This window comes from Labrus bergylta, chromosome 5 (assembly GCF_963930695.1).
Source record: "Labrus bergylta chromosome 5, fLabBer1.1, whole genome shotgun sequence".
Lineage (NCBI taxonomy): Eukaryota > Metazoa > Chordata > Actinopteri > Labriformes > Labridae > Labrus > Labrus bergylta.
The window spans coordinates 1,420,277-1,434,584 of record NC_089199.1 but is presented as its reverse complement, the minus strand read 5'-3'; the positions used below and the strand labels follow the sequence as shown (position 1 = coordinate 1,434,584).

At 41.2% G+C, this 14,308-nt stretch overlaps 1 protein-coding gene across 1 annotated transcript in view; it reads left to right on the top strand.

Moving 5' to 3' along the window:
* tex264a (testis expressed 264, ER-phagy receptor a) overlaps positions 1 to 14,308 on the top strand; it is a 66,783-nt gene that overhangs the window by 25,809 nt on the left and 26,666 nt on the right.

Genomic DNA, 14,308 nt, shown 5'->3' with positions numbered 1-14,308 from the left:
TAGCGCATCCCATCCAGGTCATTTCTCAGTCCTAGCTCTAACACATATAGACAAGCACATTCACACCTTCTCATAAAGGTTTGGTTCACCTAACCTTCAGGGTTTTTTTTAAACGTTTGATCAAACAGGAGCAGAAATGTGTTTCATTTACCACAAGTATCCATAAATCTTTCTCCTGTCCATGTAAGCTACATGGAAAACCAATTTATGTCTGAACTTGAAGCAAAATGACTTTATATATATTTGATGTGCTTAATATCATCTAAACACCTTTGGTTCTTCAGTCTAAACTCAGCATGTGATTTCAGCCCCCTCTTTCTTTTTTTAACCTCTCTGTGCACTGCACTGTGTCCCACTCTCACCAGCATCAGCCTGCAGCTGCAGAGGGAACAATCTATGTGTTCAACATGTCTGGTGAGCCATCCCTAATTAAAAGAGATGAGACATCAGTGGTTTGTAGTGCGGAGCCTGGAGAAATACTTCATGGGTGCAAATATTGATTCTGTTTATTCTCTCCTCGTGGGATGAATGTTGTAAATCCATGAGTGTTTGCTCTGATTAACGATCAAAGACTGAAGTCATTGAGATATTTCTGATACATGTCGATGGTGATCATAGGTCTCATTATCTTAAATATTCAAATGGAATTTCATGACTTTCAACTACTTCTGGTTAAATAGTATTCACACCAAAACTTAGGGAGAAATACAACATTTTATTTTGTGGCACTAAAAAGTGTTTTGTTGATCGATAATTAAAAATCTTGTTCAAATCCAACAGCTCATTTATGCTTTCTAGGATCCTTCTTTTATTTAGCTGTGCTGCTGTAAGGTGAAACTGCTCATGTGAGCTAAAGCTAGAATAAGTAGGATAGATGACGTAACAGATGAGATGAGATGAGATGAGATTCAACTTTATTGTCATTACACATATACAAGTATAGAGTAACGAAATGAGGTTTGGCATCTCACCAGAAGTGCAAATAAGCAGAAAGTGCAAGAGTCTGTGCTATGTACAGTAATTACAAAATTTACAGATGTAGACAAAAAAAGTGAATTATTAGGTATATATGGATGGCTGGATTAATGGGATGCTATAAATATAAATAAATGCTATAAATATAAGTGTATTCTTAGGATTATAATATACAGATTAAGGTGCAGTGAGCATGCTATACTAATAATATACAGATTAAGGTGCATTGAGCATGCTATACTAATAATATACAGATTAAGATGCAGTGAGCATGTTATACTAGTTTACAGATAATATAAAGAATATGGACATAATATGAACATACTATAATACAATAATACAGGTGGATGAGAGATGTGTGTGTGTGACCAGGAGGAGTGGTGGGGGGGATGATGGGTGTGAGGTGATATGCAGGGGAAAGGGGGGGGTCAGCAGGGGGTGGAGAGAGAGAGGGGGAGAGAGAGAGAGAGACAGAGTTCAGAGTTCGGGGGGTAGAGTTCAGTAGAGAAACAGCTCTGGGGAAAAAGCTGTTCCTCAGTCTGCTGGTTCTGGTCCGGAGGCTTCTGAAGCGCCTGCCGGAGGGCAGGAGGGTAAACAGTCTGTGGGCAGGGTGGGAGGAGTCTTTAAGGATGCTGTGAGCTCGCCGCAGACAGCGTTTTCTTTGGACATCCTCAATGGCAGGAAGTGGACACCTTGTGATGCGCTGGGCGGTTTTTACCACCCACTGTAGCGCCTTACGGTCTGTGACAGAGCAGTTTCCGTACCAGACTGAGACACTGCTGGTCAGGATGCTCTCGATCACACAGCGGTAGAAGTTCATCAGTACAGCTGAAGACAGGTGGTGTCTCTTCAGTGTCCTCAGGAAAAAGAGGCGTTGATGAGCCTTCTTAACCAGACTGGAGGTGTTAGTGGACCAGGAGAGGTCCTCTGTGATGTGGGTCCCCAGGAACTTGAAGCTGGAGACACGTTCAACAGCCATCCCGTTGATGTGAATGGGGTTGTGCGTGCTTCCTCTTTCTCTCCTGAAGTCCACGATGATCTCCTTCGTCTTGCTGGTGTTGAGGAGCAGGTTGTTGTCAGCACACCAGGCGGCCAGATGCTGTACCTCCTCCCTGTAGGCTGTGTCATCGTTGTTGCTGATGAGGCCAATCACCGCCGTATCGTCCATGTACAGGTCTGCAGTCGTGGGTGAAGAGGGAGTAGAGGAATGGGCTCAGCACACAGCCCTGTGGTACGCCTGTGTTGAGTGTGATGGTGGTGGAGCAGGTGTGTCCTGACCTAACATACTGGGGTCTGTTGGTCAGAAAGTCCATTATCCAGTGACGGAGGGAGGTGTTGAAGCCCAGGTCTCCGAGTTTAGTGTTTAACTTGGAGGGGATGACAGAGTTGAATGCTGAGCTAAAATCAACAAACAGCATTCGTGCGTATGTGTTGTTATTGCCCAGATGAGTGAGCACAGAGTGCAGCGCAGTGGAGACTGCATCCTCTGTACTCCTATTGCTGCGGTAGGCAAACTGGAATGGGTCCAGTGTGGGTGGGAGGCAGTTTTTCAGGTGTGCTAGGACCAGTCGCTCAAAGCACTTCATTATGATGGGTGTGAGTGCTACAGGGCGGTAGTCATTCAGGCCTGTCGGGCTGGAGTGTTTCGGCACTGGGACAATGGAGGTGGCTTTGAAGCATGCTGGCACAGCTGCTTGGGCGAGGGACAGGTTGAAGATGTCCGTAAAAACCCCAGTGAGCTGCTCCGCACATGCTCTAAGCGCGCCTGGGGGTGCCGTCTGGACCAGCAGCCTTTCGAGCGTTGATCCGGCTCAGTGCAGCGTGGACGTCTGTGGAGGTGAGTGAGAGGGGCTGGTTGTCTGCAGGAGGTCTGGTAGTGGTCTGCGTCTCTCTGTTGTCTCTATCGAAACGAGCATAAAAGTGATTTAGCTCGTTCAGGAAGGAGACATCTGTGGTTATCGGGGTGGAGTTTCTGGGTTTATAGTCACTGATGGCCTGGATGCCCTGCCACATGCGTCTGGGGTCGGAGTTGGAGAAGTGTTCCTCAACCTTCAGCTTGTAGCAGTGCTTGGCCTTGATGATGCCCCTCCTCAGGTTTGCCCTGGATACGCTGTAGGCCATTGCATCATCTGATCTGAAGGCGGTGTTGCGGGCCTTCAGCAGGAGACACACCTCCTTGTTCATCCATGGCTTCTGATTTGGGTACGTGGTGATCTGCTTCCATGTTGTAACACTGTCGATGGTGGTGTTGATATAATCCAGCACAGAAGAAGTGTAGGTGTCAATGTCTGTGTGAGAGCCCAAGGTAGCCTGAGAAGCAAACATACTCCAGTCTGTGTGATGGAACTTGTCCTGAAGTACAGAGTCTGTCCCCGCTGGCCACACTTTAATCGTTGTTACTGATGGCTTCACACGTTGGATGAGTGGGGAGTACTTGGGGATGAGGAACAAAGAAAGATGGTCTGACTGTCCCAGGTGGGGGAGGGGGGTCGTGGTGTAGGCTCCTGCGATGTTTGTGTAAACATGGTCCAGAGTTTTGTTTCCTCTTGTATTGCAGGAAACATGCTGGTGAAATTTAGGGAGCACTGTCTTTAAGTTTGAGTGATTAAAATCACCTGCAACTATAAATGCAGCCTCCGGGTGAGCAGTCTGTTGTTTACTGATAGTGGTGTAAAGTTCCTTCATAGCAGCTTTTGCATCGGCATCAGGGGGGATGTAGGCTGCAGTTACAATAGTGGAGCTGAGCTCCCTTGGCTGATAGAAAGGTCTACATTTAACCATGAGAAACTCAATGTTAGCTGAGCAGTGTCTTCCAATAATGACAGAGTCTGTACACCAAGCTTTGTTAATATAGATGCACAGCCCTCCTCCTCTGGTCTTACCCGAGTCCTCTGCTGTTCTGTCTGACCGGAGTGTGTGGCGACCGGCTAGCTTGATAGCATCGTCCGGTACTCCGTTGTTTAGCCGGATATGTTTTAACGTATGTGTACACAAAGATCTGCTTTACCTGATTTCTTGATTTATAAAATAGCTAGATAACCCATAAACATCTGATTTAAAACATCTACAAAAAGTCTTAGGCATTAACTTGATTATGATCACTTAACACAAAATAGTGTCATTTTGGTTTCAGGTTTTTATATAGAAAAATGTCATAGTGTAGCTCATTTCAATAGTCTGTGTTAAACAGTGAACATCATTTCTGTGACAATGAGCACAGTAATGATGTGTTTACACCTATTCTCACCTATTAGTGGAGCTGCTAAAGGCTTGCTTTGAACATGGATGGTCCTCTGCATGCTCTCTGCGCGCTTCCTTACATCTTAACCGATTTCCTAAGAAGCAGGCGGCTAGCTCCTGGGAGAGGGCGGAGGCAAATCTGTTTATTTGTGGATGAAGTGAAGCCTGTCCATGAAGACATGTGTGGATATGAATGCGGGGCAATAGGGTTTAAGCCTGTGTATGCGTGCAATTTGTGTCAGCATGCGTCGGGGGCGTATGTGTTTGTTTGTGGATGTATGTGTGTGTGTGTCACTGTTTAACTGCGGAGCTCATGTTTTCCATGTCACCAAGTGTGCAAGAAATAAAACAGGGCAAAGAGCTGTGTGTGAGCTGCTTGATTAGATTAGGGGAGCAAATTGATTGTAAGCGTGTAGTTGTCTCTATCGGAAAATGCCACTGATTGCAGAGGCGGGAAAGCGTGCTGCGACTAATTTGATCACTCAGCAGCTAATGCAATCTGCATTACGGCAGCAATTGCAGATTGGGAATAATGTGCCAACAAGCCGAGCTGGAATGAGGAGGTGGAGCAAAGTTAGACGGCTGGAGACACCCACAGCCCAGTGATCAATATTAGTAGCAGAATGACTTCTGCACAAACATCATCCCCTCCCACGGATGGAAACAAGTCTCTATATTCTCAAAAGACGGCCCAAGTCAGAGCATCCTTTACAAATGCAGCAGCAACACAATCCTCTGTAGTGATTACAAAGAGTTGAAAAACGTACTTTCTAACCCAGATGCCTTTCTTCAATTTTTCAAGAAAAAATGTATGAATGTAAATGAAATGCAGAAAGCTACAATCTATAGTTTTGATCTCTTAAATGCACCTCTGTCGATGTATTAAGCAGTAGAGCACACACCCATCTGTGTTACTGGAGTGCTTACTTGTATATTTGTGTCAACATGCAACAACTGTCAGTGTCCTCATATCAGCATGACTGCTACACTGATTGATGGTCACACACACACACACACACACACACACAGATTAGCCACACACTGATGACAAATGCTCACACGCTAGCCACAGTTTAAGCATGACCATCAAGCATATTGGGTAATTTTTGATAATACTTTAAATGTACTTTATGGCCCTTTATGAAGCAAGTAAACCGATGCCACAACTTACAATGTTGTACCTGGTTTGCAACAATTTGTAGAGTACATTTCTAAAGAAGCTTTGCACAAGTTGCTAGAAGTAGATACTGTTTGATTTCCTATTAATCGTCAACAACTTCTCCATACGTTTTACGGCTTTTCCAGCATCATACATACTATAAGATTTGTAAACCTTAATGTTTCAAAACATGTGTTGTATAAATAGGTGGGCTTTGCCGGTTTCTTCTTCTCCTCGTTATTTTCCTCTTTTTCAGCATATGCTTTTGCTTTACTGCCATGTACGTTCACCTGTCCTTGTGCAAACAGGAAAAATATGAAAACACAGGAAAGTGCAAATCTTCAAGAAACAAAAAACTTGTGATAAGCTCTTTGTTATTACAGAAGTAAGTTTTCAAAGATTTTTCTGTCGTAATTGTGCTGCGATCCATTTCTTTCTTCCTATTCATCAGTTAATTTCAGAGGCTAATTACCACAAAACAAGTTGGGCATGTGTGTATTGATTAAACTCTGTTTGAATTCTGATTGACCTCGTATGAAATGGGTGAGAGGAAGGAAGAGCTGGTTATCACAGTGATAATAAGGGTCCTGTCTGTCTCCTGTCTGCTCCCATTATTTCCTGTCACATTCACTTCTGAACCCAAATGCCACATTAGCATGCCTGAGACCCGGTCCCACAGTGGCATCACACTGACAGCTCTCATACCTGTGCAAACCCCTGTAGATCGCTTATTCAGACAGCAGCAGCTTCGATCATGGTTTATGCATTTCTTCACTCTTCATGGATCTTTAACGGTATTCAGACAGACTCTGAATGGTATGAAGTGGAAAATATGTGCAAATGATGTGTCTAAAGAGAAACACCTGAGTCTGTTTATTTGTGCCAACTTTGTTCAAGATGGCAAAGACTTTGGAACATGAAAACTAATGATAGAGGAACAAGTTCATGTATGCATGTTTTTTTTAGGTTATTGACATCATTTAGAGATATTGATGCCATCTAAAGCAATCTAATTTAACGTCTCTCATTTGGTTCCATTACTTTCATATGCTACACTCAACTGTTGTAAATAACATGACACCATATGATACAATAACATATGATGTGATACAACAAAAATAAAATACAACACAATTCGATGCAAAACGATAGAATATGATGTGATACTATACAATGTGAAGCGAAAAAATGAAAAGTGAAAAATAATGATATGATGCGATGTGATATGAGCTATTCTTGTCTTGAAGTATCAGCAAGCATAAGAATGAGCTTCAGCCAGCAGCAGTTTAGAGTCTCTATCAAACTGAATGACTTTATTTATTTACCTCTTAGACATTTAGGTATGTGTTTGAAACTTCATGAACTTCCCTGTTTTCAAAGGGGGCAGCATGAGTTCTCATGCTCAGCTCGTCAGTGTAACCAGTGTAATTTTTCCATTTGACGTCAATGCTCGCAAGTTTCTCAACTAGCACAGGTTCAAGGAGAGTGGTATTTATTTGAATGCCCTTGTTAATAGAATTTGATTAAGTTTGAATGAAATGGGTACAAACTGTAGTTCCATCCATGGTTGAAGCAGAAGCAGCATTGCATTCATACCGTCTTTATTAGGAATGCGCCAACGCTCAGTCTACATACAGATACTTAGGCTTTGAGTATTGACGGACATCGAGTACTGATGCCACTGTGTTGAAGGAACTGAGATCATACTTTGATGTAAAATCAGGCTTGACTTAAATATGGCTTCTCTTACTTTGTAAAAGTAGCTATTGAACTTGTTAACCAAGTAAGCATGAAATACTTCCAAACAGCAGAAACTTTGACTGCCTCATACAGACAGAGGTGCTCTCTCCTTCTTCCTTTAAGGCTGCTGCTGACATAACAGCAGTATTGCACCACATGCAGAATTGAACTGATCAGCCCAGACTTACTGTACTTATACCCAATCAGTTTGTATCAGACCAATATCAGACTCAAACTGGACAGATATCAGACTGATCCATGTCAGGGTTGGATTTGTTAAATTATTCAACTGTTTTCATGACAGCAATTCAGGCACAGACTGATCTCATAGCACATCTGTAAACTGTCTCACCCTGCCCTGAAATCACGTGAGAACACCTTTCTTCATCACACCATAATGACCTCAATAATGACTGTGAATGATCAATACTGGAATATTGTTACAAATCATTTGAGTTATTTTGTCACTGAATTTTGATAAGGTGTTGCTTATGGTGACACAGAATAAATCCATTATGAGTTGTTTGTTTATTTAACTCCACTGTTATTTGAGTGTTCCTCTCATAGCTTAAATCTTTGGTTTCACAGTGAATATGAATGAAATCAAATCTTAAAATACACCAAGAACGGCGTTCGGCAGGAATAAGCCCAAGGATCACATCCAATTAATATGTAAAGAAGAGCGCCAATAAAGATAATCACAATCAATTCTGTGACACTGACATTAAATCATCTAGCTGTGGGAAACGGTGCGCGAGAGGGGAGCGCTTTCTATCTGAGGGGCACATGTGATATTTAGCATTCAACATGCCACAGGTTATGGATCAGTAGTCTAAGTCATACTCCTCCCCACACTCTCTGCCCTCCTCCCTCTCGGATCTCCTCTTACTATTTCAACCGCTGAATGTGCTGTTATTGGCTGGATTCCTCCTCCCATGTCTACTCTTAATTTCCTTGTTTGTCTGCAGGGGCTGAAAGCATCAGGAGGACAGGTTAATGTTACAGCCAGAGGAAGTCAAAGCTTGATCTGAACAGCCCCGCAAGCATGCACAGAGCCCAGTGATTAAACTTATTGTTATTATATCCGGTCCAGCACCTATAAGGCTAAAACAAGCATCCCAGAAACCTGTAGGCTGCTCGTTCGATATTTAGAATGCTGATGATAACTACAATATGCCTTCTTCTGATGCCATATTTTGGCAGCAGTGTAATGAGAAATGAACGTGGTGTGGGCATTTTAAAGTTGATCAAATGTTTAAGACGAATGTCTGCCCATAGGTCGCTCACAAATGGGGACTGAGTGCTTGTTGCTGTGTGTACTCGGGTGAAGACAGCTAACAGGGTGATTCAATTTATTAATGCCATTCATGAAGCTGTCACTCAGAGGGACGAGGCAGAGCTGGGCCGGGTGTGAAATAACACAACAGTCTTCATGGCGCTGAACGGTTTACTGAGCAGCATGGCAGGAGCTGATGGGATGCATCCGAGTGCAATGAAGAATACCGCATGAGCAGAGGAGTGAAGGCTGTGTTCTGCAATGTAGACTTCTAGACGGTTAGACATCAGCCTCCTCCTCTCTGTTATAATGTGTCTATTTATTTATGGCTTCCTATATGTGTGACCTTTGGTATGTAACTCACATACTGAGTTCAGGCCTGAAGAAACACTTTACAGCAGGACACCAGTGAGCTGTGCTTCACTCACAGTGAAGACACAATGAGAACATGAGACACAGGTATACTTGGTAAATAAAACAGCTTGGACTAAAAATGGGCTTTTTCAAGTCTGCCTTCAAAGACAACATATCTTCATGTATTTTATAAGTGTTATTTGCTGTTGTAATGTGTCATCCTGTTGATAATAGCCCTGAAGAGATTATTCTATGTAAAAGGGACAGGTGAGAGAATGTCTTTTTCTTTGCTAAGTTCAGGAATTTCAGTCCTCTAGCCTATTGTCTCACTTGTGGACATAAATACTGTATATTCAAGAATTTCAGTGCCCCATTTTGCTATTTTTTAAGCTGTTAGAAACACGTAGGACTGTTTAAATGGTAAATGGACTTGAGCTTATGAAGCGCTTTTCCAGTCTTCTGACTACTCAAAGCACTTTTACACTGCATGTCACACCTACACATTCACACGCTGATGGTAGTGGTCACTATGTAGTATCATCCATCAGAAGTAACTAATCCCATTCATACACCACCACTGAAGCAGAGGGAGCAATTCAGGGATAAGTGTCTTGCCCAAGGACACATTGGACATGTTGCCCATCTGGGGATCGAACCCTTGACCTTCCGGTTGAGAGGCGACGACTCTACCAACATGGAAAGCAAGCCTTCCAGAAATGCTAATACCTGCTAAGGTTTGGATGGGCTAGGTCAAACTAGCATGAAGATTCAGGGTTTGCTGAACTTTCTGGGCAGAATGTGGTCAGACTCTACGGACTGCATGTAACCCTGGTTGATATCTGATAGTTGTTCTCGACAATGCTTTGTCCTGCATCTTCTATTAACTTGTACTGAGAGACAATGTCCTGAGTTACTTACTGGAATTTGGCACCGTAGATGCAGAAAATTAGTTAGTTAAATGTGCATATAGATTTTGAACAAAACTTGTTTATTTATCTCACACGTCAAATGAAGTGGCTGAGTTGCGGAATAGCCTTTTTAAAAAACTTGTTTTGAATACAGTATATTCAATTATCAGTATTGTTTATTATGTAATATGTTTGTTTTCCACACATCATTATGCTTTATGAGGCAGAAACCATTGAAGTGATAATATCAGACATAGAAGAGATAGAATTGTGGCTGTGTGTACTTCTGGTGTGCTGCTTTTGAACATGTCTGCTAATTGGAGAGGCTGTGTGCTAAAAATAAGATTTTCTTGGAACCTTTGCACATTGAGTGGGAAGTCAAATTTGTCTCAGATATGTTTCTCACATTGTGTGTGTTTGTATGCTTGTGTGTGCATGCGTTGGTGTGTGTGCATGTGTGTGTGAGATGGTACGTGTGTTATATCCTTTGTCACTTTATCTGACAGTTTTAATCATGCAATGATCTGCAATCCCGGATGCTCCCTGTTTGCTGTACATTAATATGGTGACATAACGGCGTTGCTCAGAACCATCCTTGGTGCCTTCATACATCTCCCTCCTGTCACCAGCACAGCCGCAGCTATATGAGCAATACTTTCATATAGATCCTCAGTCCCCTGAGACTCGTTGGCAGCTTATTGTTCTCCATATTTTCTTGTCTGGGTGACTTTTTTCATATTCAGCTGAAAATGAAGATAAATTGTTTCTCATTTTTATGTGGAGGATAAGGAACAAATTTACATTTTCTTCTTTCCATGACTCATTTGCATATTTGCTCATTTTCTGTGTTTCCCTGCCTTTGGGTAACTGGCCAGTTTGTTTCCTGTTTACTTTACTGGATGTAGTGTAATGATGTCGAGATCTAAATTAGCAATTTTCCTTGCGGCTTACACTGAGGTTTAACATGTTCAAATCATATTGCTTGGTGATTTAACATCTCTTTTATAACAAGTGCGTCATCAGATTGAGCTACAAATTTAAACCTAAAAATGCAACAAGATACATATTTTGCAACAGTTGGATTTGGTTTTATAAACCTATTTTGTGTGGCACGCATAAGAATTTACTGCAATTTCATTTCTAGACAGTTTTTTTGTGTGCAAATTTTATTTTTTTAATTTTATTTTTAAAAGCCATCAGCCTTTGTTGTGAATAATCTCTGAAATGTTTCATCATCTTGCTGACATGTTTAACAGAATAATCGTCTTTCACAAATCTCATTAAAATGATGAAGCTGACTGGGGTAAACCTATTTTTGAGACATGGAGGATGAAAAAACAATAGCCTAAAAAGTCAGATTTTCTTTTAATATATGAATAAATCTGGATCTAAATGTGGACCAATCATGAAAATGATCAAGGTTAGGGATCTGCTCTTTGACAGAGGAACTACATTTTGAAACCGATTCAACATTCAACATTTGTCATCATATTGACCTAAACTTGTTTTTTCATTTAGAGCTGTGTCTTGAAGTAGAAGGAAAAACCTATATTTTTAAAATGGTGAACATCAGTTGATATTAGTTGCGTGTATGATGTCTGTAAATGATGAACTATCGTCACAACTTTTGTCACAATTCTTGCATGACGCCCACATTTCTGTTGAGTTCTTCTGATAAACAGTATTGGTATTGGCCTCTGATACATCCTAAAAGATGGTGTGTGCCAATCCAATACCATAACCTGTTGGCTCCAGAAATTCAGCTGTTTTTAGGAACATTTTGGTACGACAATAACAAACAATGGTGTGTTGTACATCAATAATACGTATATTTTTGTTATCACATTAAAATCTAAGGCTAATTGGTGTTGGCCAATACTCATGGTTGGTTATCTTGACCGCTAATGGGAAAAATAAATTGGTATTTGTACATAAGGAGAACTTTGGTATGAAGGTTAGACACATCTTTACTGTAATAAGATGGGTTTTATTTCTTATTTTGTTGGGAAAATTGGATATACTGTGTACTGTTGAGAATGTTTGGAATATTCTAAATTTGAAGGGTGATTGGATCGATGACAACATATTTATTGAAGGAAGGTTAAGCTGCTTGTTTTCATTCTCATGTTTTTGAGCTTTTCCCCCAATTTAATGTTAATAATTTTGTTAATAGATCTTAATGTGATCTTTTTGGTGTATGCTTCCTAGTCCTCTATAGTCTATTTTAAAACGATGAATAGAATATTGGGATCAGCATAAGGGTTTAGATGATTTCTGCCTCCTTAAAACCATTGATAAAATTATCATGGGTCTAACATGTGGATTTGAAAGACTTATAAACCAAACACCATAACGCGTAAACATTCCAATAACACCCAGTATCAGTACTGGCATGTCTTCTTCTTCTTTACTTCTTCTCTTTTTGCTCTTTTGAGAAAACTCATGTGCTTCAAAAGACAGTCTGCAGCCACTCCACACTCCCCCCACGTCTTCTGCAATCCCTGAGATTATCAAAGTATCCGGTCTCCATGGAAAACACAGAGGGGGGATCTTTGGCAGAGACGGTTGCCCCGGCAACATGCTCAGTTAAGTCAGCTACCCAGAGTGGAGGTAAAACACAACCGACTAAACTCACATCAATGGAAGTTGGCAGACAGTTAAAAGGATAGATCGCCTACCTGTCTCAGCCCAACAAGGACACCAGGGGAAAGAAATGTGTAAAATCCTCCAGAACGAGATCTGATTTAATTGAAAGACCAGTCCTGAAACATCTTTGTTCTACTCACTCTTAACACTGTTACTTTCTATAGTATTGCACCATTCGGCCTATAAAGGTTATTTATCTTAAAGTCTCTCCTCATTACCTCTGCTTTATTCTGACTATAGAAAGTCTAAAGTGATGGATATATTGACAGATCCCCAAATGTGTAGCTCCCACTACTGACTGGCTCCAGTATAGGTCATAAAGCCTATCTGCTCGTTATTAAAAGGCAAACTATGAAATCAGAACACAAGTCAAGTAATTATTTCTCAAAAATCTTATCATTACGTTAGTTCTTATCATAAAGATGTATCTCCAAGTGTTTTTATTAGTTATTTCATGCAAAAAGGGGATGTGATGCCATTGTACTTATTTTGACGAACCTAGTATTCATGTATTTAGCAACTGAGGGGTGAATAGGAGCAAGTTCTGTATGCGTGTTCCGTACGAAGCAATCCACCATGGTCCAATGCGTTTCTCAATGACTTTGTTTGTGATGGTCTATTTATTCTCAGTCCATGATTCAGGATTCCAATAATCCACATATATATATATTGTACCATAGATCCAACAGAACATAAAAACACATTAGTGACAGTTTGCATTCATACACACACCAAGCCAAGGCTCCACTTGATGTTCTATGTCGATACTACATGCATATAAATCATCAAACACTTTTACCCAAGGTCTCAGGCAGAAATAAAATACTAATCAAATAAAGCACTCATTTTTGCTCTATCAGCCATGATTGACTGCTCTGTTGACAAATGTGGTTTTGGGTGGTGCTGTGGACACCAGATTAGCAATAGGACATGTATTGAAAACCAACTCGCAAGACACTGAACCTTATATAACCATATGACCATGCTCTCAAAGTGACTTTATATCTCATGTTATATTCACTGTTACAAACACACATGCACACACATACCAGCCCAGTCCATGTGTAAAAAGAACCCGTGAAGTGTTGAAACAAAAACAAACGTTACTTCAGATTCAGTCTCTCAGGTGTCTGCGTCCTCTCGTCTTCCTTGTGGCGTCTCTTCTACTCAAAACCAATTTCCACAGGCTCCTCCGCAGGTGCTGCTAATGAAGGTTACAGAGACAGAATCCCCCCCCCCCCCCCCCTCAGGTGTGTCATCAGTACTGACCCTGCTTCTCCTCCTACCAACCACGCCTACCGCTAAAGACACTGAAGTGAATCCTCCTAACGCATTATCATAACATCGCTACATAAAGTTCCCAACAGTCCATAAGTACCCATCACATTAAGCGACATTCACACACTGATAGATTTGCCTTTATGAACAGTGTCTTGCCCACTCCAACATGTCGACACCAGGAGCTGGGAGTGAATGGCCAACCTTTCAATTGAAAGTTGACCCACTCTTTTATTATTGAACTGCAGCTTCCCATGCAGTGTACTAGTGCTTTATTGACATTTTCTCCTTTGACGCAGTGAGTTTTCTTCGCATGGTCACTTACACCTGAATTTTTAACATCTGCAGATTTAGTTGTTGATACCATTACTGGTGTTGGTATGGATACCAGTTTGGATATTGGAGCATATCCATCTATAATAATGTTAGAGTATTGGATTTGTCATTAAGTATCTACCTCTGATTCTTTCTATAATTCAGTATATCGTATCCTCTCAGCTGGTTTAAGGTGCATTATCACATGACGAACAGCTACTACAGTGTGCGGATAGCAGAGTGTGTGATATTTCTTAAAGCAAGAAAAATGGTATTGACCAATACTCTAGTTAGTTATCACTGGGAAAAAAACTAATTTTATCAAAACCAACAGACATACACTTATTTTGATTGAGCATTCTGAGCTACTCTCATCCACACAATGTTGTGTCATGGGTTTTAAGTGGAAAGCTGCTG